Genomic DNA, 20,115 nt, shown 5'->3' on the forward strand with positions numbered 1-20,115 from the left:
AAAAAACTCTAGCGGAGCAGAACCAGAGGAACCTGACAGTCGTCTAAAATGGCCGACGACGTTTAAGAGCTCCTCTCTCTCTCTGTAGCGGAGCGGAACCAGAGAGCCCTCCTCGCTGAGCTCTGGCCCGCAATAACGAGGCGCGCTCCTGAGAGGGGCAGAAAGAGGGGGAATCGAAAAAAGAACCGCTGGGATCGCTCTCCTCAGAGCTAGAGCTCCGGCAAAACTCCCCAAAACGGACCGATGGGGAACAGGACTCTCTCGGTAAAAACGGCCATAATTCAAATCAGCGAGGTTTATAACAGACCAGTGGGGATAACGTGCGCTCTATCAGGGTAAAATGTACCCTATCAGAGTAAAACGTACTCCACTGTAGTCAGAAAAATGTGCTCTATTGTAGTCGGTTAAGCACTGAATTTTCTGCGGCCTAGCCTTTTGTAGCTGGTGTTATGCACTTTTTAAGATTCTGAAGCGTTGACGGAGGATCGGCACGGCCAGCTCAAGTGCTTCTTCAATGCAAAGTGACGCACCTTTGATTCGGGCCAAATTTTTTTTTTGCAGACGCTTTCATCCAAAGCGATGTACAATAAGCACAAACTGAAGGTCATTGGAACGACTACAAAACACGAGAAGGTACAAACAAGGTACTCTTTTATGTAACAGTTATTCAGAGCTATGAACACATTCAAGTCCAGTTCACACAGCATAGGCGTAGGCTAGGTAAGAAAGTTACGGTAAGTCAAACTAGGAGGCACAACGCTACAACATCAAGGTAATGACACAAGTGCAGTATAAGTGCCGGATGGAGATACAAGTGTAACACGAAAGTGCTACAGGAACAAATTAGAAGGACTTCAGTGTTAAGAGTGATCCTAAATTGGGAGTGCCCTGCAGAGCGGTGATAATTAGTCCAGGTGCAGTTCTGAAGAGATACTTCTTCAGACCACAGCAGGCGATTGGCAATGGCTCGCAGAGGAACGTACAGTTAGCAGATGCTCTTATCCAGAGCGACTGACTGTCTATTATTTACATTCAGTCCATTCATACGGCTGGATATTGCCTGGAGCACTTCGGGTCAAGTGCCTCACTCAAGGCTACAATGGCTGTGCCCAGCCAGGGAATTGAACTTTGAACCCCGGAGCTGCCAGCTCCCTGTTCCCTAACCATTATTACGCCGCACTGTTGCCGTGCAACAAGCTTCGGCGCACACACAGACGCACGCGGTCGGCGTAGATTTCGAAGCAGGCTTCGTCACAATGCACTGCGGTGATAAAAACAACAGCCGCCCTCGTTACCAAGGGGTCCGTAATCATCACCGACGTCATCCTTAGCAACTCCCTAACGATTTCCCTCACAGAAAGCCAAGCAGGGTGCAGGAATAAAAAAATAAAAAAATCAGCAAGCTTAGGAAACATTAACCCTGGGGTTTTAAGAGCACACTTCCGCTGAAAAGACCCACATTGCCGTGGACGGAGTTAAATGACCCCAATCTGTCCTTTCACCCCTGAGGTCTGTCTGGCACCCCGCTGTTCTCACCCCATAAAATAACCCCCCGTCACCCCCTCCCCACCCCGAACAGGCCACTTGACTTGCTCTGAGGTCTTAACGATAGCCCATTCCCCAAAAGAAAACAGGCGGTTCTTTAACCTTATTGGCCTCTGTTAGCCCCAAGTCACCTTTCAACCCCTCAGGCAGTTAATACTCCCCACTGCTCCTCCTCTCCCTACCCCCTGTCCCCAGCCGACACCCACCGCAAACCCCCCCTCCCGCCACCCGCCACCCCCCCCCCCCAGTACTGTATCCCTCAGCAGTAGGTCCTGCAGCTATAACTCCCATGAGCCCCTTCACATTCTTTGAGCGCTGGCAGTGTGATGGGTGGGGAAGGGGGGCCGGGGCGGGGGGCGCACATGCGCACACACACACACACACACACACACACAACTACACATGCACACACACACGTGCACACAACCTCACACACACACACACACACATGCACGCTCGCACACACAACCACACACACACATGTACACACACACGTGCACATGCACACACACACACACACACACACACACACACACACACACACACACACACGCAGAGCTCCTGTGCCTGGCTCCTACAGACTCAGAAAGGCAGCACAGGGGTGAATCTTCCAGGAAAACCTGTTTCATCAGCATTTCCCTAATCCCCCTTCCTGCCCTCCTCCCTGACTGCTGACCCTCCCAACACAAATGAAAAAAACACAAAAAAGGAGGGAAACGTCCAAAGTTCATTTAAGTTCATTTAAGGGGGCACTTGGGGTCTCCATTCATGTACGTATGTAAAGAAACATTATCTGCGGTCTACAGGAATAATTACGTTAACGAGCAACTGAAATACTGTTGAATAAAAAAACGAGAGAGAGAGATTTAATCAGCCCAGCCTGACCCTTTCTCTGCCCCTGACTGCATGGGGTATGGGGGGGGCGACGGGGGGGGCGGGGAAAAGTCTCTGCGGGTGACAGTCAAATCCCGCTGCCACAGGAAGTGGGCGGCACGCGGCCAATCGCGTTACGGTTACATCGGGCCGTAACTCCTCACAATTAATTTCTGGATAGACTGCACTGCACCGTGAGAAACAGCGCATCTCATTTACCCGCCTAATTCACAAGAGCAGTGCACTAAAGAAGATCACATTAAACGCGACCTGCTGCTGCCTGGAGGCAGATGTCACACACGGTTTCCACTTCAACGCTGTTTCGCATTAATATTTGCCTCCTGGAACAACCTCAGCATTATTAGTATGAGAGAGTGTCAACGTATCTATTCATCCCATGACTTTCCGTTTTTTTTTAAAAAAGGGGATGCTCTACTGTGTATTGTGGGAAAACGCTTCCGGGAATTCTGGGAAATCTTGCATCTTTGCTTTCCTGATTTTCCCTTTCACGGATATCTCACACCAAAGGCGCTCTGGCCTTCCGGACGATAAAACTCCCTCCCAAATGGACGTTCTAGTTCCTTTGCCGGGACGGTAGGGGATCTTGGAAGCGGTCGATTCAGCTACCTCTCCAAAAATTCCCAGAGGCGCTGACACACCCCCTTTGCCGAGAGAGAGAGAGCAGAACCGTGAACCGCACCCTGACCCTGCCGGAGACAGATGCGTCGGATCGCTGAGGACAGCGAATCTTCCTTTCCCTCCGTCACCCCGTACCTGCAAACTACTACTCTCCAGAACCCAAAAGATGTATCGCCTGTCAAACGAAAACTGGGACGGTCTCAAACATCCGTGAACTCTCCTTATTTCTGTGGGACGTCACAAAACTTGCGTTATTTTCGTAAACCCTGGACATCGCACTTTATATACCGTTGTTTCCGTTTCCTAAGATGAAAAGCACACACTCAGATTACAGTGTAGAATGTATGACATGAAATAGGCATGTAAAAGTCCAGCCCTGGTGGGAGTGGTGACCGGGTTTTTTTCCAATCAGTTTCCTTTCAGTTGGTAGCCTTGGAAACAAGGTGCATGAACTCCAGCCAATCAGAGACTTAATTAGCACTTTAATTACCAAAACACACTCCAGAAACCAGCAGGCACAGCAGACTTCCAGGGTTGTGGCTACTATCCCTGATATAAAATGTGGGGGTCTGGTTTGTGTAAAAAGTACAAACCCACTAAACCAGCACATGTGTAGCATCAATATCAGGGGAACTGAGACTGTAGGTCAGGGGTTGCGAGTTCAGTTCCCAGCTGGCGTGACGTCACTGTGCCGCTGAGACACCGACTTTACCGCTGGATATTTCCTGAAGCAGTTCAGGTAAACAGACCATGTTCAAAAACGTAAGAGCCGCGAACGTCGCTCTGTGGATAAGAGCGTGTGCTAAATGCTGAATACCTAAATCAAAGGGTGCGTTATTTTGGGTGCTTCAGCTGGGCGTGCCACCTCCTCCAGGTCCCGCATGTCAGAATGTAGGCTGTGAAATCCAGGAGAGTGTTTGCTAAAAACGTCCGCTAAGCACTAAATACTTAAAAAGGGAAATGCAAACTCCCAGGAAATCCATCCAGTGTGAACTCTGACGGACGGTAAGCTCTCCACCTTTCCCAGAGAAGAGTTGTGCCATGCAAAGTCAAATGCAAAACGGGTCTTTTGGTGAACACAGGGCACCGAAACTGTGACATCGCTCTTAGAGCTCAACGGGCAGAGCACAGCCCTGCTTTCAGGGGGCTGGAGGCACCTTTTCACATCACAGAACCCCCCTGAGGGCTCCCTGTCTTTCACATGATGGTGGGGGGGGGGGGGGTTTAAGGAGTGCTTGGAGGAACGGATGGGGGCAGACAGCTTTGTCCAGCGAACGAGTCTGGACCTGGCGTTTCCACACAGGCAAATTCCTCTCCTGCGCATGCACAGACACACACACACTTACAAACACACACACACTCAAACACACACACGCACACACGGACACACACACACACACTCTTTCTCTCGGTGGGATTATGGAGGTGAGTGGCCTTCATGCGATTGGAAACCTTCAAAGCCAACAGCAATAATTTAATAATCATTTCATGTGAACAGACTAGAAATTTCAACGGAAGAAGCTCTGCCCTTCCCTCCTGCCCCCACCCAAAAAAAAAAAAACCCAAAAAACAAAGCTCCAGGACGCGGTACTCGGCGTGTCCCCCAAAACTCTTTCATCCCCCGCAGGAACCTCTCCGCTCGCCCCGCACGTCACGACTTCGCACCCCTCCAGCACGGAACCAATTACCGCCAGAGAGAGAGAGAGAGAGAGACGCTGGAGTGGGTGGCCCCGGCCCGACTCACAGATCTCTAACACGCCGCTTCCGGCCAATTGAAACGTAACATAACCCTAAGTAAAAAGCGTTAAGATCGAAAAAAGAGAGAGAGATAGAGAGAGAGAGAAAGAGAGAAGACCTGAATCGTACAGAGCTCTCTCTACCTTCAAATTAGCTGAAGTGTAATGAGCACAGCACAAGTGAACGTTAATGTGAGCGGTGTTAAGGCAGAAGACGTTCAGGCAGGGGCGGAATACATTCAAACGTGCACCGGCTGCAGGAACACATACTGCGGCTCTCCTAATGACACACTCCAGAGGGAGAGAACTGATAGGCTGACACAAAAACGGGCTCCTCCAATCAGCTGAGGAGACACACGGTACCGGGTCTTTTACGGAGATTGCGTTCTCCTCTCCGCTGTGTCTACCTTCGAGAAATTCCCACCGTCTAAACAAGGGATAGAGCTCAGAGTTAGCCCTCTCTATGCAGGCTAAAGGAGCCTTTCTAGGGTCCAAAGTCCTGCTGCAGCTCAGGCCAAATGTCCACAGGCCTACACAAGGCGGCAAATAAATCCTAGAATTACCTCGTTCAGCAAGACTAATCACCTGGTGGTCTGGAAGCCAAATTCAACCTGACACAGACATACATTTGGCCCCTTTGATTGTTATGAAGAACAATTTGTATTACTCAGCTTTATTAACAACTGAGCCCAGGTCCAGGCCTGTATGCATCCCACGTACAGACAGAATAATTAGCAGTAGCTACGCCACCATCAACTTTATTCACACACACAAATATTCAGTGTGAAATATTCAGTGTAAAATAAATTCTAATAGAGCACCTTACACTCTAGTTCAGCGCTGGCCAACCCTGTTGCTGGAGTTCTACCATCCTGTAGGTTTTCACTCCAACCCTATAACAAAGCACACCTCATTTGACAGCATATGTTGTTGTTGACCTGCTATTTAATTGAATCAAGTCTGCCAAATTAGGGTTGAAATTAATTCCTACAGGAGGGTGCAGCTCCAGGAACAGGGTTGGGCAGCCCTGCTCTAATACATAGTATGTGTGCAATATGCAAAAACACGTGTACACATTGCCTCAAACGGCCCCATATTAACACTGTTAGAGTTGATTTAACACTGTTAGAGTTTATATAACACTGGTGGTGTTGTTTTAACACCTAACCATTTCATGGTGCACATGTTCACGGCATCTCGTTTTGTGCATTATTTTCAGAACGGTACGTTAAAAATGCTCAGGCCACATGGACCGTTGTTAGAAAGAATCTCTTCTCCCTCGTGAGCACACGGCAGGACGGTCAGGTTTTGCTGCGTGTGGGTTTAGGCCAGGTCGGCCTGTGAAGCGCACCGCGGCAAATCCTTTGTATTTACACACACACGCGTTTTTACAATCTGGCCGATGGACGGATGGTCTTAGGCTGTTCAAGCAGCCATTTCCTCCAGCAACAACAGAGACTGTCAGTCAGGAGAACAAACATCCTCTTTTGTGCTAAAGCAACTCGCCCTGTGTGGGCAAGGAAAGGGGCCTTTTCTCTGAAACTGAAGCAATAAAAGCAGTTTATCCCCTTGGGCTTTAGGGTACCGACAGGAGAGGGGGAAAATGGCCCCCCCAGCCCGAGACTCCAGCACTATTCTGCTGACAGATTTAGGGATTCTGCTCCTGTACAGGAAACCGCCCAGACCTCCATCCTCCTTTGTGTTCTCTCTATCTCTCTCTCTGTCTCTCGCTCAATCTCTATCCCTGTCTCTCTGTCTCTCTCAGTTGCTCTCTCTCTGTCTCTCTCAGTCTCACTCTCTCTCTGCCTCTCTCCCCTGAGCTGTTCCTCAGAAGTCTGAAAGTAAAAAGGATCCAGCTCATTGGCTGTGACTGCTCTGTGCAGGGCTTCTCATTATCAGAACACCGGTACTGTGTAACTGTCAGGTGAATGAGTGAGAGAGTGAGTGAGTGATTGAGTAAGCGTGTTAGTGACTACTGAGCGAATGAGCCAGTCAGTCAGCGAGTTAGCGATTGAGTGAATGGCTGAGAGTGATACAGTGAGTGAGTGAGAGTGAGTGAGTGAACGAGTGAGAGAGTGAGACAGTGAGTGAGTAAGTGAGTAAATTAGGCTTCAAGGCTTATTACAGCCAGAGCCAAACAAATGCTTCAACCCCTTAGAACAATAGATCACTTCACAGGCTATAGAAGAGATATTCTGAGATTTACCACATCACACTTTAGACAACCCAGACAAACAAGCAGAACGTTCTGGAAAATAAGAGAGATAAAGTCTGCACCGCAAACCCGCCATCGTGGAAAGAGAGAGAGTGCGTAATTGGCTTGCGGTTTGGAGCCCACAGCGAGCGGCGCACGGTTTCCAGCGCAGAAGCGCTTCCCACACAAACATCTCACGTCCTTTTGCGTTAGCAAGTGAACACGTTTTTTTTTTTTTTGTTTTTCTTGTTGTCATTGTTTTTTCTTTGACACAGAAGAACCAGGCTTCCCCGGCTGCATACAAGGGGAACAGAAGGACTGCTAGGTCTTTAGGGTTTTATTTGTCTTCTTTAATTGAGAGACTTGGAGAATAAATACGCCGGTTTAAAAAGCTTTTTTTTCCAAATAGTGGCAGAGTATGTGCAACAGAACCACCTAGGACTCAGTGAAGGCTGAGCCTGGTTGTGGAGAGTTGGTGTTTGCACTAAGCACTAAATCAAATAAAGCAGTTTATTAAAGCAGGTTAAAGCGCATTAGAAACACGTTGTATACGTTGATTTCAAACACACCCCCATCCAGGGCAATCCGTAACATTAATTACTTACATAATCCATTTATAGGCATGGGATTAATATTGCCAAGCAACAAGGTAAAATGTCTTACATTGGCATTTTCCCCTCCCGGGATTCACACATCCAGCAGTCTATCTACCTGAACACACGTTCCTTTCCTTTGCAGATCATTAGCAACCCAATTACACTGCGGCTCACACGCTGCCCCGCTGCCCGCTGCCCGCTCCCCGCTCCCTGCGTCCCGCCTCCTCCTGGGTTGACCAAACAGTCCCATTTCTGTAACCCATCCGTAAGCAATGGACGGTCAGTCTGATTACTTGTAATAGGCTTAGGCACTATTTGAAAGAAAATGGCAGAGATTAGCTTTGACTAACACTTAACGGCGAGAAACATCTTCATCTCGCCAAGCTGAGTTTGTGCATAACAAGTGCAGCACCTATGTTTATCTGTAAGCTGAAGTAAATGACAAATGCTGATTGAATCCCAGCTCACTGTTTGAGTGACAGTTCTGGGCTAGCCTTTGACTTCCTATGATTTTTTTTTTAGATTACATACATTACATTTATTTGGCAGATGCTTATAACCATAGCAATGCACACGTGCATTCTGAAGGTCATTGGAATAACTACAAAACTCAAGCACATACATTGTGTAATGTATAGTAATTGATGACAACACATACAAAGCATGTTTCATTATACCTAGTGTACAGTAAAAAAAAAAAAAAAAACACTGATTTGAATATCACACATTAATCTGCTGGTAATTAATTACAATTACTAGTTATGATTGACAATGGCACAACGGCAGCTTTTAATTGGACTTCTAACAGAGAGGGATCAACTAAGACGTCCTTTTTAATGAAAGAATACATCGTCAACCAAGGCTTCTGCCAGGTCCTAGCGGCAGGCCCACGTCTCAACGTGCTTCGGATATTGGAAGCCGGTTTAAAATAAAACCGTCAACTTTCAATCTAAGCAAATAACCGACATCACGTCAAAGTGACAACCGCTTCATATCAAGGTCTCCAAGTAACCGAAACACAAGCTGTCGATTAATACCGAGATCACAGCCGAAGAGTTTCTTTGTTAGTCTTTCATCTGTCTTTTTTTCCCCCGGAAAATTCCATAAGCACGTCGGTGTTCTACTCCGCAGAGATCATCCGTGATCACGAGCGAGCACAAGAGCCGCGGAAAGCGAATGCGTACTGACAATAAATAAATAAATCATACTAAAATACACGGCTCTATTTTTAACAATGCCACAGTACATATTTTTTTACCAGAGTTTGGCCCCACTTAACCTCAGCAACATAGCAGCACGTCGGCTTGTTACACAGAAAGGCGAACGTAGAATAACAGAGCATTTGAACTATTGAACTACTACCCCCTGAGATTCTTCTACATGCTACAAATGCACTGTATTTTTTTTTCTTTTTTAACCATGATTATACTGTCAGCAATAAGCACAAGACTAAGCACAATATTTCTGTAGCCAGTGCATTTAAATTGTTTGGCTAAATCATTAACAAATTTGAACATCTGTCCGAAGGCATGTCACTCTGTTTCACATTCTACGGAGCTGGGAGCATCCTGTAATGGTGCCATTAGCTTTAACGAGCTGCAGACAACGGCAAAGAAGAGATGTGATCACTACATAGCATCCCCATGAGCCCCCAAAGGAATTTATTTCGAAGTAAAAGTACACCTTCTCATCCACATTTTTACCCATAAAAGCTATCAGAAAATCAAAATAACACGAAAATGTAGGTCTACCCTTGAGCACTCGAAATGAACGGCTGTCAAACATGGACGTACTCATACTTTGAAATTTCACTTCAAGCTTTCTTTAAAACGTACGAGTAATTGGATCTTAAAATCTGTCTGCATCTAAAATTTGGTTTGGCTATTAAACTGAATTCAATAAACAACCTTAAACATATGTGGTGTCTAATATACAGTACACCTATTACATACTATAGCCTATTGACACACAATAAATTATAAAAAAAACATTAGGCCATTTGAAAACTAGCCTACATTGTATCGTATTGCATTTACATTCGTAAGAAAATGTAATTTAAAAAATGCTTATTTCAGAAGTAAATCCAGTCAAGAGTAAGTGAAGAGAAAAAAATAAAAATGTGGGGAAAACGCCATCAGCGACGTCTCAGATCAGAAGCTGCTCTTTAAACCAAAACGAGAGGAGTTTCACTGATTGTTTAAATCCGCCAATTAGCTCGACTTCCCCAGACTATAAAGGCTCCGGAAAGCCGCTACCCTTCAAATGGCCTGCTGAACTCGCAAATTGAACACGGGGAGCGAGCCACCCATAACAGTGAAGTAGTCCTGAAATGGATGTGTATTACGGGACTTTTCTGTTTGATTAGGCTCACCTCCAAGCAAAGGGGGTCTTCTCTTGCAGTAAATGTCAAACACAAGAGGTCTAAATGGGGGGAAAGTCAACCGTAACATAAACTGCAGGGCGTTGCGATCTCCGTGAATTCAAGAAATCTGCAGCCTGCTCGCGGAGAGGGTGCACGAGGCGTCCGCTTCCGTAACGCTGAGAGACAGGTAGCCTAATACATATAAAACCTGTAGCCTATGCAATATTTCTAGTTATGTCAGTTAGAGTAATTTGCTGTACGCTCCTTTGAGGTGGACAGTGACAAGAAATCGTCCTAGCAATGTATCCCACCTCCACCCCAAATTGTATTGTAAAGGTCAAAGATTGCCACTGTTTTTATTTTTATTTATACATATTTTAAAAATGTATTATTGCTGTAATTGATCCCCTCGGTACCAAGCCAAGTATGAACCAGGCGCGCCAGCACTGCCTTGCTGGCGTAGAGAGCACCACTGCTCATAGGACACTTCAATGGGAACGTGCACCGGACTGTTTCCATTAGCAACAGAACGATAACGAACTACGGGAACAAAGGGTTAAAATAGCGGCAAACAAACAGATGGCCGCAGCCAGCTGTTTCTCCTGTGACGAAGTGTTCAGACATCACCCATTTTCCGTCCGAAAGGACCTTCTAATATTGCACTTAATTATCGGTTTTGCCGCGAGGAGAAACCTCTACACGGTACTGGAGGCTCTAATTACTTGCTTTCCTGCCTAGGGTCTGAAGTATGAGATGTTCCTCTGCAGAGAGGCCCTTTCAGCCTCCTAGCCTGCAGGCCAACGGGCCGTGTCTCAGAGAATGACAGTTTACTACTAATATGAGACTTCCTGTGGAGAAAAGGAGTTCCTGACATCAGAGCTAATTGGACAATGCCTGTCCATTGCCTTGAGATAATAACATATGAACATGATCACACACACACAAACACAAATGCATGTATACACACATACATGCACATACACACACACATATACATACAAACACGCACACACACAAATGCACAAGTATAAACTGACATACCTGCAGACATTTTCTCATTCGCTCTCATTCGCTCTCATTCCACATCTCTTGGTGAGAGAAGCAAAAGGACATTGGTCTCTCTGAAATGGATGCCTGAATAAGGCAGTATTCTACCTGTGTTTATTCACATACATTCAACAGTAAGTTCGTGACATATCCTTCTTATAAAATATGTCTATCTAGGGATGCATTAACCTTGAAAACATCAAGGAAATAGAAGATTCCTGAGTGACAGAGGCAGCTCTCATTTCAAAGCAGACCCACTCAAGACAGCTGTGCTTTCTTCTACCATAACTTCAAGGTGGTACCTTTTAAGTCTTATTTTGTTTGTTGCTGTATCTTTGATTCGCAACAACAACAAAAAAAACCTACCTATTCTAGGACACAGTTGTTCACATCTTTTTCATCCACTTTCAACAAAAATTCCTTTTTCCGTAAGGAATTGCATAGACAAAGCAAGTCGCCAATAGCCATGTCTCACTTCCTGTTAATAAATCATTAGTGTTTTCATCTACAACACTTCAGAAGAGTAGACTGCTTTCTCCAAAATCTGTCACATTCAAATGGTCAGATAATAGTGCTTTCTCTCACAAAAAAAAAAAAACAATAGGTCTGAGGCATCTTTTTTTATTGTGTCACCTCACTGGCACCCATGGAAATATAACCCCTTTCGAGAGAAAATGTCTATTTTAACATTTCTAACAAAACCCTAAATTAAACATCACTGTAAAAAGTGACGCGACGGAAAGGAATGCTCGGAAAAAAAGATGCGCTACCTTGCTGTAACTGCGGGCTTTGTGAAGTCTGAAAATTGGAGAAAGGAAAAAAGAAAAAAAAAACCTACCGTTGTCCTCCACAGAAAAGTGGAACATGTCCATGGTAGCGTTTTCTCCATCCCTCAGTACATAGCAGATCTTCATATCATCAATGTCGGCTAAAGAAGAGGAAGCACATACACATCAACTTCATGCAAGGAAACAACAAAAAAAAACTGTTTATCTTAAATCAGGGTGTGTGTAACAAGACATGATGCGTTTCAGGGTTTTGTGCCAACTTCTGTTCTTAATTATATAATTCCCTCAATCACATTTTGATCTGACGTTTGTATGAGTGCCGGCTTACAGCTGCACATTGCTAGTGTATCCTAAAGATTTTACTGTGCTCGAGTACAGGAGTGTGCCAGCACAATTTATAGAGCTGTCAGAAAACTAAAACTAAGGTAATTGGTTGGAACAAAAACCAGCACATGGAACAGCCTTCCAGGACCGGACTTGTGCCCCCCTGTTCTACATGTCAGGTGTTTATTATACGTGCAATACTAAATTTTCACGATATTCATTACAAATCTTTGGCATGACATAATAGTGACAAAGCGCAATGAAGTCAGTCATTTTAAACGTTTCTATTAAATCAGGTTCCTGCCCAGGACAGACGCACAACTTCATTTTCAAGCTGTTAAATTAATGATGAGGTGCTTTCAAATGCTTTTTGAATTTGTGCTAATGGGGCGGTGCATTAAAAATGAACACCGGTTTGAATTCTCCTCTCAGCCACTAACATTATTCAAAGATTGAATCAGTTGGACTTCTGGGCACGAACGTTGATGGTGGTCTTTTCAAAGTCCTCCTCTGCAATACCGTATTTGATTTTGTAAGACACAAATAAATTATTCATCATCTGGCTGTTAATCAACATTGATTCAATCCCCAAAACAGCCCATTAATTAAGTAATGTTTGAATTCCCTCCTGAGAAAACAAGCCGTAAAGTAGAGTACACAGTATAATACACTCGGGGAAACAGTAATAATTAACATGCCGTTGTGAGATAGGCGTGAAAAGAATAACAGACGACTCAAATAACAGACGACTGGTCCTGTAATGACAGACAGGAACGTTGAGAGCAGATCCAGATTCCAGAACTGGCGCTAACTACATCGCGCTATCCTGCCTTAACAAAACTGGGCAGCCCAGGGTTTTTTTTTTTCTTTTTTTTTCATTTGTTTAAATGCTCAGAACCTTAAGGAGTAAAAAAAAAAAAACAAAAAAAAAAACAGGGGTGCCGTAAGGTGGGCGGAAGTTAAGGGGATTCCAAGGGCCCTGACTTGACAGGAACCCCCCTCCCCCCCCCAAAATTTTTTTAAAAAAATTAAAAATAGAACACAGAATTTCTTGGGTTGGGGCCAATGAATTCTGGGCTCAGACCAAAATTCTTGTGGTGCGCTTGACAAGTCACCCAGTGTTTAGGAACACTAACAGGGTAACCAGAGTTGCAGGTGGATACAGGTAGGGCACTGCAGCAGCCTCCTTAAATGAGGGAAAATAAACTGCCACACTTGAACTGACAGTGAACTTGTATACAGATGGATTGTATGTGAAATAATAGCAATGCATGAGAATGTGTGCAAGGCTATTCAAATCTTTTAATCTATAGTGCACACAAGGGACTGTTTTTTTTTTGCCTAGCGTCTGTATCAGACCAGGGTGAAATATATACTGTATATTGAAACATTTTTTATGACACTGGGCAAGACATGTCACTAACCAATAATAGTAGTTATTCAGCTATTCATTATGACACTGAGCAAGACATGTCACTAACCAATAATAGTAGTTATTCAGCTATTCATTATCTCAAGGAATGTTCTAGGTAACTAAAATTCTAATGCATTTCAAACGGTCATCTGCCCCCAAGTCTGTGCTGTGTTTCCGGGCATCTGGCAACCCTAACGGGAGGTCAGCGCCCTTCATATCGAACAGTCAAGGCTAATGCTCTCAATAAGTTGAGCGTGGGTTGAATTACGCCTAACACAACCAGGCAAAATCACCGAGGACTGAGCAGTGGGTTGCATTTCTGTTGCGGCTAAGCGGATTCAGTTATGCCTCTCTCTCTCTCTCTCTCTCTCGCCCTCTCTCTCTTTCGCAAATCCACTCTACTCCCATGACACTAATTAACTGCCAGTTTTTACCCGAACACTGCTGTTTTCCCAGTGTCATTAACGGTGCTGCCGAGATAAATTAGTAAATTGTAAGTTGCAGAACGCAATGTTAATAATTCCACACAGCCAGTTGGCAAAGCAGCGTAAAACTTTGATAGGCCCCAGTATCTGAACTTGACAATGTCTTTTTACTTGGAGACATTTCTGGGAAAAGTACAATGTATACAAAACTCTTAAAAGCATTTCTCGAGGCGGGAAATAATTAAGAATTAGGTCACAAAGCGAAAATTGAAAGTCACATTATCTGTTGTTCCATTACGACGTCCAATTATGAGTTTAGGCTTAAGCTAACACAGTGACAGCAACTCAGCGCCTCTCTCCACAGCAAAGGTTAATAAGCTGCTCCTTAAAATATTCAACACAGTTCATGTCTCCTTATTATAAAAAATAGAACTGCACAGCTCCTCGCTGAAGGAGACAGAACTAATTATAAGCTTGCACTGTGTGTTAAAACCTCACTTTAGCTGTACAATAGAAACCCCCTAAAACGTACAGTTTTTTTTAATGAATGCTTATGAAAATGAATTTCAAAAACAGCAAAAATAAAGTGTTTTTTTTTTTTTTTTTAGTATTATTGTTACCTTGGGTGAATGTGGTGATGCTGTTATTTCCTTTGCCCAGATCGATGAGGTAGCCGTGCTCAGGCTCATGAGTTATCCTGAAGACGAGCGAGGCCTGGGTGCTGTCTCTGTCCTCGGCCTTCAGAGCCTTGCTGGTGATCATGTACCCCAGGTTACCCGTCGGCAGGGTCCTCAAGGTCGGGGCGCCCTTGTTGACCACGATCTGCGGGACCCCGTTGTCGACGGAGACGATGGCGATCTTCATCATCTGCGGCTTGCGGGTCTCGAACACGGTGTCGGGGAAGACGTAGAAGTCGGTGTGCGTGCCGTCGGTCACGGTGAAGGAGAAGCTGTCCTGCGAGGACTCGGTGCCGTCGTGCTTGTAGCTGATCAGGTTCTCGTCCAGGTCCTGCTTGGTGAAGGAGGCCACGGGCCGGCTGTTGTTGAAGAGGAGCCGGCCGTGCACGGGCACCTGGGTGACGGTGAACTTCAGCAGGCGGTCGGCGGAGTCCTGGTCCTCCGCCGTCAGCTCGAAGGGCGTGATCAGCTTGTTCTCGCCCTCGGTCACCACCAGCCCGTGCACCGTCACCACGGGCTTCTTGTTGTCGACGTCGACGATGGACACCCGGAAGGTGCGGAAAACCGGGTTGTAGCCGTCCGTCACCTCGAACTCGAAGCTGTCCATCTTCACCTCGTCGTCAGAGGTGTGGATGTAGTAGACCTTGCTCCCCGCCAGCTGCATCTGGGTGAAGGACACGATGGGCATCCCGGGTGTGTCTGTGCACTCCAGGTGACCCCTCACGGGTGCCCGGGTAATGGTGAAGACCAGGTTCTCGTCTGGGCTGTTCAGGTCGCTGGTGCTGAGCAGGTCTGTGGTGAGGGTCACCCTCCCGCCCTCCTTCAGAGAAACCCCTTTGCTCACCACATCGGGGAACACCATGTCGATGCCGCCCACGGTGATGTAGAAGTACCTGTCGATGAGGGGGTTGCTGCCGTCAGTGATGTCAAACTTCAGCAAGTCGCGGACGCCCTCCTGTCCGCTGTGAACATACACAATGAGGTCCTCGTTCACCTGGCTCTGCGTGAAGTTCATGCCCACGGTGATATTTTCCACGAGCCCGGAAGGCATCTTCCTTTGCAGCAGGCCCTGGCCGGGTCCGTATCGAATTATATAAGTCAGCTTGTCATCCTCCGAGTCCAAATCGGTCGCCTTTAGGACCTTTCCGCTGATGATCTTTGTCTCGCCTATCTCGACTTCCAGGCCGTCATTGATGGCCATCCTTGGGGTTTCGTCATCAACCGGGATTATCATGATGACGACGGTTTCCTCTACGGTGAATTTTCCATCGGTGAGAACGACGTCAAAGCTGTCCTCTGTGGTCTCTGAGTCGTCGTGCTCGTAGACGATGCTGGAAGCCTCCTTGATCTGATCAAGGGTGAAGTTAGTGACCGGAACTGAGCCCGTAGTTAACTGGTTTAGGATGTAACCATGTTTGGGCAGCTTAGTGATGATAAACGTCAGCTCGTCAGAAGGGATGTCAGCATCAGCACCATTCAAAACAGGCGTGTCGATGACAACGTTCATTCCTTCCATCACCACAAACTCCCTCATGAAGATCTCTGGCTTTTCGTCATTAGCGGGACTGATCACAATGGGGAAGAAATGCCTCTCGGAAAAGTTGATGCCGTCAGAGCACCTGAAGGTGAACCTGTCCTCCACTGGCTCGACACCTTTGTGGATGCTCTGCACATAATTTACGTGACTGTCTCTGACGTCCTTGATGGTGAAAGCACTGACTGCCGTCCCCGAGCGAGACTTCTCCGAGCCTGGAGCAGGGGAGCTGTTCTCCATGTAGCCGGAGCTGGGCTGCACGATGATCGTGCACAGGATGTCGTCGTTGGGCGTGTCCGCGTCCTCCGCACTTATCTGGCTGATATCGATGGCGTTCTTCTCCCCTTCCACCACGACAAACTGAGGGCCCACGGTGACCACTGGGGCCTGGCTGTCCACTGGGAGGACCGTGACCTCAACACGGACGCCGTTCACTTTGTTGCCCCCTACAGTCCACTCCTCGGACATGTCCGTGAGAGTCAGGTTGAAGTAGTCCAGCTTAGTTAGTAAGCCAATCTCCCCGCTCGTGTGGGCGTACACTACCAGGCCGTTAATGATGTCAGCTTGAGTGAACCTATCAGAGGGCACCCCATTCACCAGGATCTCCCCTAGGACTGGCGGATCTTCGACAATGAAGGTCAGCATGAGGTCGTCGGTGTCCTCATCCCTGCCTTGGAGGGTGCTGGTTGTGATCTCAGTAGCGCCATTTTCCAGAACGTCTATGTACGACCCGATGGTGCCAGGCGGCAGGCTGATGGTGGGCGTCTCGTCGTCCACCGGCTTCACGACGACCTTGACGGTGACCGTCACCACGTGGACGCCGTCGCTGACGTCCAACCGGAAGGCGTCGCTGGTGGATTCGCCCCCGTCGTGCATGTAGGAGATCTTGCCGCTGGAAATGTCGTCCAGGTTGAACGCGTCCCCTTTGCTCAGGTCGGCGAAGGAGTACTGGATCTGGCCGTGAAGAGGGAGCTGGCTGAGAGCGAAGGAAATCTGCTTGCTGTCAGTGTCGGGGTCGACGGTATCCAGTTCCGCGCTTGTGACGATGTGAGACCCTCGTTCAAATACGGTGAAGCCGGTGTTGGTAATCTGGGGGGGTTTGTTGTCCACCGGCTTCAGGAAGATGGTGAAGGTGCCCTCCACGCTGTTGCCAGCGTTGTCCTCGACGGTGTAATGGAACTGCACCACATGGGCAGTGATCCCCAGCTCCAAGTCAGGAGGGTTGTACGCGATCTTGTGATGGTTGACCTGCGCCTGGGTGAACTCGGTGACCTCGGTGTCGGGGCTTTCCGTCAAAACGACCGACCCCAGGACGACGGGGCTGTTCTCGTCCGTGTCGGTCGGTGGCTGGACGACGGTGTACTTCAGGTCGCGGTCCTCCGAGTCCAGGTCGGTGTAGCGCAGGAGGTGTTTGCGGAAGTGCGTCAGCTGGTACTCGTGCACCGTCATATGCAGCGTGGTGCCGGGGAAGAGCTCTGGCGGAACGTCATCGATGGGGAGACCTTGATGACGAAGGTGCTTTCTTCCGATTGGTTGGGAGGGTCGTTGTCATCCTGAACCCGGAACGCAAACTGATCCGTGACTATGTCCGTGATGTGGGGCCCCGTGTGGCGGTAAAACAGCTTCCTGTCGGTGATGTCCTGCTGGAGCCATTCTGTCACTACTTTCTCGTACATCTGATCGTTTGCGTTGAACTTCCAGGAGGAGGGGTCTTCGGGCGCTTCGGACTGGCGCAGCAGCACCTCCCCGATGGCGGAAAACGGCGGCTCGATGGTGAACTCAATGGTGGAGTCTTCCGAGTCGATGTCGGCGGCGCTGAGCACCAGAGGGGAAATGGGGATCATCTGGTTCTTGAACAAGACCAGCCCGGTGTTGGCGTTTACGATCGGGGGCTCGTCGTCCGTCGGCACCACGGTGACGGGGAACAGGAACTCCACCTCATTCTTGCCGTCGGTCATCCTGAAGACGACGTTGTCGCTGTAGGTGTCGCTGCCGTCGTGCTGGTAGATGACGGTGCCGGCGTCCAGGTCCGCGGCCGTGAAGAACCTCCTGCCGGAGCCCAGGACGGTGAGCTCGCCGTGCCGCAGCCCGTCGATCACGGCGATCCGGACGTCGTCCAGGTTGTCCTCGTCGCTGATCCGCAGGTTGTTGCCGCTGAACAGCGGCCTGGACTGGCCCTCGTACAGCAGCTGGCCCGTGTTCCGGGTCACCACGGGGGCCAGCGAGTTCATGGGCTTCACCACGATCATGAACGCAAAGGGGTCGGAGACGGCGCCGTCCGTGTCCACCACCTCGAACTCGATCTGGAATATCCTCTCCGTGTCCGAGTCCACGGAGGGGGGCTTGTAGGCTATTTTTAGCTCCTTCAGGTCGCCCTGATAAAAAGACGTGATGGGCAGATTCCTGTCGTCGGTGCTCACGATGTAGCCCTCCTCAAAGGACAGGGGGGAGGTGATGTTGAAGATTAAGTCGTCAAGGTCGGACTCTGCGTCCTCCGCCGCCAGCATGTCAGGAGTCAGGGCGGTCATGACGAACTGGTCGACCTCCATCATCATCATAGCCACAAAACTTGGCTTAGGGGCCGCGTTCTCCCCCCCTTCCCTTATCCGCACCATGATCTGGAAAAGCTCGTGCTTAAGCAGGTTGCCCTCTTTGTCCTGTAATTCCACAATCATTGGAACATAATCTCTGTTCGGTGACTTGAGAGTGAATGTGTGCTGGTAGCGGAAATCTGACTTCAGGAACTCATCACAGTCTATTGATTTTCCCAGCCTGTCATCGTCAACAAGTTTTCCGTATCTGGGCAATGAACTGCCACTGGCTAAAGATGTCACCTTGCACTGCTGTGAATTTCTGTCAAAGGTGAACTCTAAAATCTTTTTGTCAATAGGATTACTGTTTCCAAGCAGTTTTTCCACTGTGAGTGGCATATTTTTAGTAATTACCTCCAGCTGGGTGAAAACGACTTCGACTTCTATCATGAACGGAATAATTACAGTATCGGTTTGAGTGTCATACCTGAGTTGCAACTTCACTCTGTCCTTCGAAGGGCTCCTCGCGCCGAAATGTGAGTACTTCACGTCATTAGGGCCGAATTCACAGGGAAACTTTTTGGGAGAAAGTAACCCCGGTCTCTGCGACAGTGGATCGTTGTCAAGAACTGTTATGCTGCATCTGTCTCCTGGCTGTACTTGGATAACTAAATCGTTGAACGGATCAATATAAACGGACCTCCCGAACGGCACGTGTATTCCGTTATTAGCCACCAGAATGGCATCCTCTGAAAGTTCCGATCTCAGGGCGTACGATAATCCATAGCTGTCAAAAACTTGCGCCGACGCGCTGCCTGTCAAAGACGCAGCAAGGATGATAAGTCTGCAGAAAAGCATAGCGGTCGCGAGTGCAGTCCTGTGTTGCTTCTGGCGCGCGCTTCTACCCATCGAATCCGTGGTGTGAGTCAAGAGCCTCCACGCAGATGCGAATACAGTCCGGCAAAGCGAAGAAAAGTTATCAGTAAACAGCCTGCATGCAGAAACATCCCACGTACACTCTCCTGCGGGTGCACGGCATTCTCCAAAGCTGCTGCACGTACTGTGTTATAAACTCCAGGCAGTTAGGAACGTGCTGCAAGCAAATCACGCCCACTTTTGCAGGCGATTGGATGATGTTTTACGATGGAATGCCTTTGTCGGGGTTGTAAATGGAAGTGGGTGATGTCAATCCTGGGAGGAGAGAATGGCAAGGGGGACCATGGGGTGAATAACTTTTTAATGTAAGGATATCAGTGATAAAAACATTAACGTTGCTGTCCCTGAAATGGAATGCAAGACGCACTTCACGGGCTGATTTTAAGCCAGTCGTGCCAATTCACGCACTATTACATACTAAAGCAAACACTATTAAGAGTGCCACGTTCTTTGATTTTGTTTTATTGATAAACATAAATACAGGACTCGTATAA

The 20,115-nt window shown here is 47.7% G+C and overlaps 1 pseudogene; it reads right to left on the minus strand.

Annotated features, from left to right (window-relative positions):
- Positions 1–19,754, minus strand: part of LOC135264055 (FRAS1-related extracellular matrix protein 2-like) — a 75,054-nt pseudogene extending 55,300 nt beyond the window's left edge.
- Positions 19,755–20,115: the final 361 nt, after the last annotated feature.

Source organism: Anguilla rostrata, chromosome 9 (genome assembly GCF_018555375.3).
Source record: "Anguilla rostrata isolate EN2019 chromosome 9, ASM1855537v3, whole genome shotgun sequence".
NCBI lineage: Eukaryota > Metazoa > Chordata > Actinopteri > Anguilliformes > Anguillidae > Anguilla > Anguilla rostrata.